Source organism: Stegostoma tigrinum, unplaced genomic scaffold (genome assembly GCF_030684315.1).
Source record: "Stegostoma tigrinum isolate sSteTig4 unplaced genomic scaffold, sSteTig4.hap1 scaffold_91, whole genome shotgun sequence".
NCBI classification, from domain to species: Eukaryota; Metazoa; Chordata; class Chondrichthyes; order Orectolobiformes; family Stegostomatidae; genus Stegostoma; species Stegostoma tigrinum.
Genome location: NW_026728816.1, coordinates 680,215 through 692,330, shown reverse-complemented (window position 1 = coordinate 692,330; position 12,116 = coordinate 680,215). Strand labels below are relative to the sequence as shown.

Sequence of the window (12,116 nt, the reverse complement as noted above, 5' to 3'; positions counted from 1 at the left end):
AATGCTGGTCCTGTCAGTGATGTTCCCATCCTTGAAAATATGTGGAAATAAATTGAACCTAGTAGTTATCATTTCCTTTTACTGTGCCTTGTATTCTTCAGCAGATATTTATCCCCCTGTATTCATTGCAGAGTAGTTGAGAATGTGTTCCAATTGAAATGGTTTGTACTAACAGTTAGGAAAAATGTATCTAAAGATTTTCTTGAATGCAGGTGATTTAAACACCGTGCGTTTTTCTGCCTATCGGCCAGCAATGAAGATCCGCCGACTCCAGAAAGCGCTCTGTTGTGAGTACATTCATACATTGCAGAATTTGTAATCTCGTGCTGTGTTTTGTTGTGAGCTTCCTTGCTTGCCTGTTGTCAGATGTCATTGGTTACAATTAGCTTGGTTTTGCAGTTGTTGAGAAATCAGTTCGGCATGACCTTACAACCTTCCACTCAAAGGACGTTTGTCTATAAAGTTGCTGAAAATGCAATCTGATAAGGGCAGCCAGGCATCTTAGACTAGAGTGAATGAGGAAAGCAACAGGATGTCTTCTTAACGATTGGGAAACAACCACATGAAGGACTGAGGAGGACAGTGAATTAAAAGAGGAATGGTTTGTTTCAAATCAGGTATAGCAAAAGAAATTAAGAGAACGTGAGGAAGGTTGAAATTGAAAAGGCAAGTAATGGTTTATGTTCATTGGAAACCATCAACAACAAAAGTACAATGAAGAAAGTATTTGAGAAAATACAGAAGATTTCTTCAAATGAAAGGGAGACACTGTCTTCATGATGCCAATAGCACGGAGTGCAACTTTGGCGTTTAACCACATCATCCCTTGGCCTGAAGTCACTGTACTATTTACCCATTTTATAACAGAAAAATACTTTAATGATGAGTGTCATGGAGAATTTCAGCCCAGAATATAACCATATTCTGAGCAATTGCCACAACAGCTTCTATGACATGACTTTATAAAACATCCCAAAGCATGTCATAGGAGCTTTATAGAGTAAAATTTGATACTGAGTACTGAAAGAGATCCGAAGGTAGATGATTAAAACCACATCAGAGGTAGATTTTAAGGACTGTTTTGAAGGAGGAAAGAACGATGCAGAGGTTCAGCAAGGTAATTCTATAAAGCTTAGGCTCCAAGAAGTTGAATGTAAAGCTGTCGATGATGGAACAGCACAAATTGTGTTGAGAGGCTGGAATTAAAGGCATAAATGTGCCTAGAGGGGCTATGAGTTGGACATTGTCAGGGGATGTGCATGGGTGTTGCCAGGTCAGGGAGGGATTTGAAAGCCAGGACAGCAATGTGAAAACCAAGGCACTGCTTAACTGTGAGCCATTGTAGATCAGAGTGCGCAGAGAAAGATGGGTGAATGGAACTTGGTGCGTGTTAAGACAGAGTCAATGGACTTTTAAATGATGCCATGTTAAAGAAAAGGAGAACTTGGGAGGCCAACTTGATATTCATCAGAATGGTCATGTTCAGAGTTAATCAATGCGGTCGGGTTTCAAAACTAACGGACTTAACCTGGGGCCAAATGTTGTGGATGTGAAAATAAGTAGACTTTGTGACATCAGGCCTATGTGGCCGGAATTTAAACTCTGGGTCAAAATAACAAAGGGTACAACGAAAACCAGTAGCTAGCAAGCAGACGTCCTTTCAAGGACCAAAGATAATGGCTTTGTTCTGTACCAGATTTAATAGATGGAAACTGTCCGGTTCTGTAGAGACAGTGGAAGAAATGAATGAGGGGGTGGTGAGATAGACCTGGGCATTGCCACCATGTCTGTGGAAAGTGCAGTGCATTCACATGATATTGCTCTGGGGCAGTGTTCAGATGAGAAAAGGAGAGGGATTTTACTGATTTTGGCCAGACCTCGGTGATTCACACCCACGGCCATGCTGTCAAAGATTTGTGGAAGCCAGAAAAACTGAACTTGACTGTTTGCAGTAAATGTACAGCATTTCAGATGTCACTTGATCCTGCAGATTGACTCCCTAGAATCTGCTTGTCAAATGATTTATATGGCTAAAAGGTTCAAGTATGAGTTTGCGCTGTGGAACTCATCTCGCACCGAAACTGGCCAGTTGTTATATCAAGATTTGGAGAAAGTATTAGTTTTTTGAAGAATGTTCTGATACAGAGAGAGACTAATAGTTTCTTGAGAAATCGTGGGACATTGGCCAGGAAGTTAAACAGCAGTGGGGGGGAAAACAAACTTGACCTGAATCCTATGTTAAGTATATAATGGATTGGTTCGAGAGTGAGGATATCAAAAAATATTCCGATTTTTAAGATGAGACACTCGGGACAATTTGGGTAGGATGCACTTCTTGAAGGGACCAGAAAGGTACAGAATTATCCATTGGATGTGAAAAATTTGAAATGAAGACAAAACTTTTTGAGGCTGGGGTGGGGAAGAAATGAAGGTCCGATTTTGTTCATTCAACCTCTCCCATGACAAAATGCACTTGTATAAGATTGGTGACTATAAGATTGTTGACGGCACTTTAATGAAGAAAAATCAACATGGACATTTGTTCTGCTGTATATATAACATTAACATTCAATCTCTTGGCAAGGATAATGTGACAGGGCATTTGAAAAGCCAAGTTATTGTAATTTGAATTAAGAGATCAGGCTGTAGAACCTGAGATCAATCTCAGAATAAAATGTAACAACAGCGATAGATGAGGAACCTCTTCACTCACAGAGAGGTGAACTTTGTAATTCTGTACTCCAGAAAATGTGGCGCCTCAGCCAAGAAGTATGCTCAGAACGGGGATTGACATGCTGGGGTAGTCAGTGAAGCACTATTAATGTCACAGGATTAGTAATCCGGAGGCCTGGGACAATGCTGTAGAGTATAGGCTTAAATTCCACTGTAACAGCTGATGGAATTTGAATTCAGTTCAATATAATTTTGGGGGTAGGTGGGAATGTGGAGCTGACATTGCAGTCAAGTCAGCCACGACCTTCTTGAATGGTGAAGCAGGCTTGAGGGGGCCAGTTATCCAACACATGCTGAAATTGATATAATCATAAACAAAGCTGGTCTCAGTGATGGTTACACTGTCACTGTTAAACTATTCACCGTTATGAAAACTTGACTCATTCACTGATGTTCTTTAAGAAAGCAGCTCTGCCATTCTTATTTGATCTCACCTCCATATAACTCCAGATCCACAATAATGTGGTTGACACTTAACTGCACTCTGAAATATCAAACAATTTGGAGGAACTATGGATGGGCAGCAAATACTGTCCTTGCTATTCCTGCTCCTTGTTGCTATGACCGTACATGCTCTAACATATTAACCAATTTCCTCTTTGAATCCGTTTGAGGAGCAGTGTATATTTTGTATTGCTTGGTGATTCTCCAAGTATCTGATGGGTTTTGCAGAGTTCCTTCTACCTTCTAAATGTGAGCTCCTTCCAGTGTTTAACCTTTTAAGGTAGGCAATCGTTCTCAAACCTTTTTGATTGAATGCCTACCTATTAATAGCAATCACTAACCTATCTATTATTAATTGCATATTCATAATACAAAGGGCTACGTGTAAAGAAGTGTTCCAATCATCTTTTTAAAAAGCTCCTTCCTGACGCTTATCATGGAGATGAGTTTAGATTCCCTACAGTGTGGAAACAGGCGCTTCAGCCTAAGAAGTCCACACCGGCCCTTGCAGCATCCCACCCAGACCCATCCCCCTATCACCGACACACCACCCTGAACACCATGGGAAATTTAGCATGCCCAATCCACCGAGTCAGCGCATCTTTGGACTGTGGAAGGAAACCGGAGCACCCGGAGGAAACCCACGCAGACACGGGGAGAATGTGCAAACTCCACACAGACAGTTACTTGAGGCTGGAATCGAACCCGGGTACTTGGTGCTGTGAGGCTGCAGTGCTAACCCGCTGAGCCACTGTGCTGCCCCGATGTGTGTATTTGCTTCTAACTGTGATATCTGTCAGTCGCTGGACTGGTGTTTGATACGGGCACTCATAATGTATATCCACTTGATCCAAATGCTCTTCTATTGTTAGCCTGATAAATCAAGAAAAGGGCTGGATCCTTTTGTATATTTTTCACATCACATATTCATGATTTACATATAGTTGAGAGTTTCAAACTGCAGTAATTAAACATTCATGACAGATAAAAGCATTCCAGAATTGTTTCGACTTGATGATAAATAGTGAATATCTGTTCTTGACTGCAGCTTTCCAGCCTATCAGTGCAGAAAGGCATTGCTTAGCAAGGTTGGATGAGGAATATTACTGTTCCAATGAGTTACATTTAATTTATCACCATTGAAGCTCGCGTTAGTTAGTATGCTTTTTTCCAATATATTTAATCTAAAGTTATGACAGATGATTTGGTTTGTAGATCTCCAATTACCTGTCTACTGTAGAACCCAGTTTTGAAACAATTGATATAAGGCACTTATTGTACTGTCACTGATGCTGTCATTATACTACCAGAGTATGGCTGTAATGCTGAATTACTTTAGCCTGCCTTCATGAAGCAGTGCAATCTTTCCTAGATAAGGATGAGGGGAAGGTGCACATAAAAGACTGATTGATTTATAAAATTGAGATTCATGGAATATATAGGTCACTATCAAATTTGGTTAAAAAAGATGGCTGAAGGACAGAAGCAGCAAGTTATGATAAATAGATTAGAAGATCGCTATTAGCAGTTTCCCAAGTATTAGGACACTGATTTTTGGAGATAGATACATGATTTGAATTTGGGAATATGGCATACAGAAGGCCCTTCAGCCAATCAAGTCTATGCAAACTTAACTGCACTAATCCCACTTTGCAGCACTTGGAGAATAACCTTTAATTTCATGTGCTCATCCCAGTACTTTTTTACAAGTTGTGAGCTCTCTTGTCTCAATGACCCTTCTGGGTAGTGCATTCCAGATTACCACCACCCTCTGGGTAAAAATATTTTTCCTCAAATCCCCTCTACATCTCCTGCCCTTCACCTCATAATTGTGTCTCCTTGTTATTGACCCTTCAACTAAGGATACAGCTGCTTGCTAACCTTGCCCCTCCTAATCTTCTGCACCTCAGTCACGTCCCTCCTCAGCCTTCTCTGCTCTAAAGACAACAAACTGAGCTTATCCAGCCAGTCTTCATAGCTGAAGTGCTCCGCCCCAGGCAATATCGGAGTGAATAATCTCTGCACCGTCTCCAATTCAATCACATTCTTCCAACAGTGTGGTGATGAGAACTGCATACAGTATTCCAACTTTGGCTTAACCAAAGTTCTATACAATTCCAACGTAACCTTCCAGCTGAAACCATCTGTGCCATGACTGATAAAGGCAAGTTCTGAGTCTGCATTCTTAATCATCGTGTTAACCTGTCCTGCCATCTTCAAGGATAATGGGAACTGCAGATGCTGGAGAATCCAAGATAATAAAATGTCAGGCTGGATGAGCACAGCAGGCCAAGCAGCATCTCAGGAGCACAAAAGCTGACGTTTCGGGCCTTGACCCTTCATCAGAGAGGGGGATGGGGTGAGGATTCTGGAATAAATAGGGAGAGAGGGGGAGGCGGACCGAAGATGGAGAGAAAAGAAGATAGGTGGAGAGGTAGTGAGGGGATAGGTCAGTCCAGGGAAGACGGACAGGCAAAGGAGGTGGGATGAGGTCAGTAGGTAGATGGGGGTGCGGCTTGGGGTGGGAGGAAGGGATGGGTGAGAGGAAGAACAGGTTAGGGAGGCAGAGATAGGTTGGACTGGTTTTGGGATGCAGTGGGTGGAGGGGAAGAGCTGGGCTGGTTGTGTGGTGCTGTGGGGGGAGGGGACGAACTGGGCTGGTTTAGGAATGCGGTGGGGGAAGGGGAGATTTTGAAACTGGTGAAGTCCACATTGATACCATTAGGCTGCAGGGTTCCCAGGTTCCCTCCTGCAGTGCCACAATGCACCTCCCAGTCGCAAACCATTTCCACTCCCCCTCCCATTCTTTAGATGACATGTCCATCATGGGCCTCCTGCAGTGCCACAATGATGCCACCCGTAGGTTGCAGGAACAGCAACTCATATTCCGCCTGGACTCTTTAATTTTACATCCTCAAAGACATTTAGCAGGGATAGCGTGGATTATAGAGTGAGTTGAGTAGATTGTTTCATTATTAATTCTTTACTAAATTTGATTTATATTACATTTTTAGACCACATCAGGTGACGATGTGTGTGATTTCACCAAGGTGCTGAAAAATAACTTCAGATCAAAGAAGTACTTTGCCAAACATCCTCGCTTGGGTTATTTACCACTACAAACAGTCCTAGAAGGTGAGAACCTTGAGATGTAAGTTTATTGATGTGAGATTTACGAATGTATCAATGCCCATTTGGGGGTTGACAAATATTGCAGCATTATTCATTCTGCAGCTTAGCAGGAGAGTGAGGTTGTCCATTTGCGCATACATCAGAAGTACACAATACAAAAACAAGGGGGGCTTAACTGATATCATTGATCCTCTCGCCTTGAAAGCAGTGTAGTTACTCAGAGTGCATCTGCTGTGGACTTGTTGATACTGTCACTAACGTGCAACCTTCCTTGATATCTTTCTCTGTCCTCCAGTTCTGTCTTTAAAAACTACAATCAATTGCCCTCTCCTCAAAAGAAAAGAACCTTTGGCTGAACGTAGAACAAAGAACAGTACAGGCCCTTCAGCCCGCAATGTTGTGCCGACCTATTATCCCACTCAGATCAAACTACCCTGCATACCCTTCATTTTACTATCCTTCATGTGCCTATCCAAGAGTCGCTTAAGAGTCTCTAAATGTATCTGACTCCACTCCCACTGCCAGCAGTGCATTCCACACACCCACCACTCTCTGTGTAAAGAACTTAGGTCTGACATCTCCCTTATTCCTTCCTCCAGTCACCTTAAAATTTCTCCCCCTCGTAATAGTCATTTCTGCTCTGGGAAAAAATCTCTGACTATCCACTCCAGCTATGCCTCTCATCACCTTGCATACCTCTACCAAGTCACCTCTCATTCTTCTTTGCTCCAATGGAAAAAGTCCTCGCCCCCTCAATGTTTCATCATAAGACGTGCCGTCCATTCCATGCAGCATCCTGCTAAATCTCCGCTACACCCCCTCTAAAGCTTCCACATCCTCCCTATAATGAAGCGACCAAAACTGAAGGCAATATTCCAAGCGCTGCTCCATCCCCACGAACTAATGCTCTATTCCAAATCCCTTTCCTCTTGATGCTTTAAATTCCTTGCAGTCTTTCGTATAATTTCATATTTGAATTCACCTGAACAAATTTCACCTGCAGCCCTGACCCACTAACAGCGACTTGCCCTGCAGCCATGACCCGCTCACAGCGACTTGCCCCCTCTGTCCTGACCCGCTTGCAGCGACTTGCCCCCTCTGTCCTGACCCGCTTACAGCGACTTGCCCCTGCAGTCCTGACCCGCTCCCAGCGACATGCCCCTGCAGTCCTGACCCGCTCCCAGCAACATGCCCCTGCAGTCCTGACCCGCTCCCAGCGACATGCCCCTGCAGTCCTGACCCGCTCACAGCGACCTGCCCCTCCAGCCCTGACCCGCTCACAGCAGCATGACTCTGCAGTCCTGACCTGCTCCCAAGTCAGCGACTTCGATGTTGTGGCCATTTCAGAGACATGGATGGAGCAGGGTCAGGAATGGATGTTGCAGGTTCCAGGGTTTAGATCTTTCATTAAGGTAAGGGAAGGTGGTAAAAGAGGGGGAGGTGTGGCTTTGTTGGTGAAAAACAGATCAGAGTAAACCGGTTGATGTCGTGTATATGGATTTCAGCAAGGCGTTTGATAAGGTTCCCCACAGTAGGCTATTTTACAAAATGCAGAGGAATGGGATTTTGGGAGATATAGCAGTTTGGACCGGAAATTGGCTCGCTGAAAGAAGACAGAGGGCTGCAGTTGGTGGGAAATGTTCATCCTGGAGACCAGTTACTCGTGGTCTACCGCAAGGGGCGGTGTTGGGTCCACCGCTGTTTGTCATTTTTTTAAATGACCTGGATGAGGGCACAGAAGGATGGGTTAGTAAATTTGCAGACGACACTAAGGTCGGTGGAGTTGTGGATAGTGACGAAGGATGCTGTAGGTTGCAGAGAGACATAGATAAGCTGCAGAGCTGGGCTGAGAGGTGGCAAATGGTGTTTGATGCAGACAAGTGTGAGGTGATGCACTTTGGTAGGAGTAACCGAAAGGCAAAGTTCTGGGCTAATGGTAAGATTCTTTGTATTGTAGATGAGCAGAGAGATCTTGGTGTCCATGTACACAGATCCTTGAAAGTTGCCACCCAGGTTGACAGGGCTGTTAAGAAGGAATACAGTGTTTTACCTTTTATTGACAGAGGGATCGAGTTCCGGAACCAAGAGCTTATGGTGAAGCTGTACAAAACTCTGGTGCGGCCGCACTTGGAGTATTGTGTACAGTTCTGGTCGCTGCATTATAAGAAGGATGTGGAAGCTTTGGAAAGGGTGCAGATGAGATTTACTAGGATGTTGCCTGGTATGGAGGAAAGGCTGAGGGACCTGAGGATGTTTTCGTTAGAGAGAAGAAGGTTGAGAGGTGACAATTGAAACATATAAAATAATCAGAGGGTTAGATAGGGTGGATATGAGAGTGTTTTTCCTAGGATGGTGACGGCGAGCACGAGAGGGCACAGCTTTAAATTGAGGGGTGAAAGATATAGGACAGATGTCAGAGGTAGTTTCTTTACTCAGAGAGTAGAACATAGAACATAGAACAGTACAGCACAGAACAGGCCCTTCAGCCCACAATGTTGTGCCGACCATTGATCCTCATGTATGCACCCTCAAATTTCTGTGACCATATACATGTCCAGCAGTCTCTTAAATGACCCCAATGACCTTGCTTCCACAACTGCTGCTGGCAACGCATTCCATGCTCTCACAACTCTCTGCGTAAAGAACCTGCCTCTGACATCCCCTCTATACTTTCCACCAACCAGCTTAAAACTATGACCCCTCGTGCTAGCCATTTCTGCTCTGGGAAATAGTCTCTGGCTATCAACTCTATCTATGCCTCTCATTATCTTGTATACCTCAATTAGGTCCCCTCTCCTCCTCCTTTTCTCCAATGAAAAGAGACCGAGCTCAGTCAACCTCTCTTCATAAGATAAGCCCTCCAGTCCAGGCAGCATCCTGGTAAACCTCCTCTGAACCCTCTCCAAAGCATCCACATCTTTCCTATAATAGGGCGCCTAATAGTATATACTATAATAGTAGTAAGGGAATGGAATGCTTTGCATGCAACAGTAATAGATTTGCCAACTTCAGGTACATTTAAGTCATCATTGGATAAGCATATGGACGTACATGGAATAGTGTAGGTTAGATGGGTTTCAGATCGGTATGACAGGTCGTCACAACATCGAGGGCCAAAGGACCTGTGCTGTGCTGTAATGATCTATGTTCTATGACAGTATAACGGTGGCTGAAAGAACTTTTGAGGAGGACTCGTCTATTGAGGTGGTATGGACTGAGGTTGCCGAGGAAGGGTTATCGACTGAGTCAGTATGGATGGAAGTTAGGAACAGCAAGGGAGCAGCCACCTCACTGGGGGTGTTCTACAGACCCCCAAATCACAGTAGGGAGATTGAAGACCTCACTGGCCGGCCTATTGTTGAAAAGTGCAAACGTAGCAGGGTTGTTGTTATGAGTGACTTCAACTTTCCCAATGTAGATTGGAACCTCCTTCGTGCAGATGGTTTGGATGGAGCCGTTTTTGTCAGGTGTGTTCAGGAGGGTTTCCTTACTCAGTATGTGGACAGGCCGACGATGGGGGAGGCCATTTTGGATTTGGTGCTCGGCAATGAGCCAGGACAGGTGTCAGATCTCGTGGTGGGAGAACACTTTGGCGACAGTGACCACAACAGCCTGACATTTACCATAGCCATGGGAAGGGAAAGGAGCAGTTACCAGGGGAAGATATTTAACGGGGGAAAAGGAAACTATGACGCTATCAGACAGGAGTTGGGAAGTAGAGATTGGGACCAATTGTTACACAGAAAGGGCACAGCAGACATGTGGAGGCGGTTTAAGGAGCAGTGGTTGCGAGTGATGTATAAATTTGTTCCTCTGAGACAGGTAAGAAGGGGTAAGATTAAAGAACCTTGGATGACGGGTACAGAGGTGCTTCTTGTCAAAAAGCAAAAGGCAGCGTTCGTAAGGTGGAGGAAGCAAGGGTCCAGCACAGCTTTAGAGGATTACAGGCTTGCTCGGAAGGAGCTCCAAAGTGGCTGAGGAGGGCCAGAAGGGGGCAGGAAAAAGGCTTGGCAGGAAGGATTAGGGAGAACCCGAAGGCATTTTACTCATAGGTGAGGAATAAGAGAATGATCAGGGAGAAGGTAGGGCCGATCAGGGATAGCGTAGGGAACTTGCGCGTGGAGTCTGAGCAGATAGTGGAAGCCCTAAATGAGTTTTTTGCCTTGGTTTTCACTAAGGAAAGGGACGTTGTTGTGAATGAGAACTTTGAGGAGCAGGAAAACAGGCTTGAACAGATCAAGATTGAGGAAGTTGATGTGCTGGAATTTTGGCCAACATTAAGATTGATAAGTCCCCAGGACCAGATCAGATTTATCCTAGGTTGCTCCGGGAAGCGAGAAAGGAGGTTGCTAAGCCGCTGGCGAAGATCTTTGCTTGCTCATTCTCCATGGGAGTCGTATCGGAAGATTGGAAGGAGGCAAATGTTGTTCCTTTTTGCAAGAAAGGGAATAGGGAAATCCCTGAAAATTACAGACCAGTCAGTCGTCAGTCTTAGGTCTGTTTTCAACAAGATTTTGGAGAGATTTCTGAGGGATAGGATTGATGACTATTTGGAAAAGCCTAGCATGATTAAAGGGAGTCAGCATGGCTTTGTGAGGGGCAGGTCATGCCTTACAAATCTTATTGCATTCTTTGAGGAAGTCACAAGACAGGTTGACGAGGGTCGAGCAGTGGATGTGGTGTACATGGACTTCAGCGAGGTATTTGATCAGGTTCCCCATGGCAGGCTCATTAATAAAGCCAGGAGGTATGGGATACAGGGTGGGGTTCCACAGGGCTCTGTCCTTGGGCCTCTACTGTTTGTAATTTTTATTAATGACTTGGACGAGGGAATTGAAGGATGGGTCAGCAAGTTTGCAGACGACACAAAGGTCGGAGGTGTCGTTGACAGTGTAGAGGGCTGTTGTAGGCTGCAGCGGGACATTGACAGGATGCAGAGATGGGCTGAGAGGTGGCAGATGGAGTTCAACCTGGATAAATGCGAGGTGATGCATTTTGGAAGGTCGAATTTGAAAGCTGAGTACAGGATTAAGGATAGGATTCTTGGCAGCGTGGAGGAACAGAGGGATCTTGGTGTGCAGATACATAGATCCCTTAAAATGGCCACCCAAGTGGACAGGGTTGTTAAGAAAGCATATGGTGTTTTGGCTTTCATTAACAGGGGGATTGAGTTTAAGAGTCGTGAGATCTTGTTGCAGCTCTATAAAACTTTGGTTAGACCGCACTTGGAATACTGCGTCCAGTTCTGGGCGCCCTATTATAGGAAAGATGTGGATGCTTTGGAGAGGGTTCAGAGGAGGTTTACCAGGATGCTGCCTGGACTGGAGGGCTTATCTTATGAAGAGAGGTTGACTGAGCTCGGTCTCTTTTCATTGGAGAAAAGGAGGAGGAGAGGGGACCTAATTGAGGTATACAAGATAATGAGAGGCATAGATAGAGTCGATAGCCAGAGACTATTTCCCAGGGCAGAAATGGCTAGCACGAGGGGTCATAGTTTTAAGCTGGTTGGTGGAAAGTATAGAGGGGATGTCAGAGGCAGGTTCTTTACGCAGAGAGTTGTGAGAGCATGGAATGCGTTGCCAGCAGCAGTTGTGGAAGCAAGGTCATTGGGGTCATTTAAGAGACTGCTGGACATGCATATGGTCACAGAAATTTGAGGGTGCATCCATGAGGATCAATGGTCGGCACAACATTGTGGGCTGAAGGGCCTGTTCTGTGCTGTACTGTTCTATGTTCTATGTTCTATGTTCTATGTTCTATGTTCTATGTTCTATGTTCTATTTGGCTGTCTGGATTCAGAATTGGTT

At 44.7% G+C, this 12,116-nt stretch overlaps 1 pseudogene; it reads left to right on the top strand.

Moving 5' to 3' along the window:
* Positions 1 to 12,116, top strand: part of LOC132209404 (utrophin-like) — a 159,795-nt pseudogene that overhangs the window by 19,477 nt on the left and 128,202 nt on the right.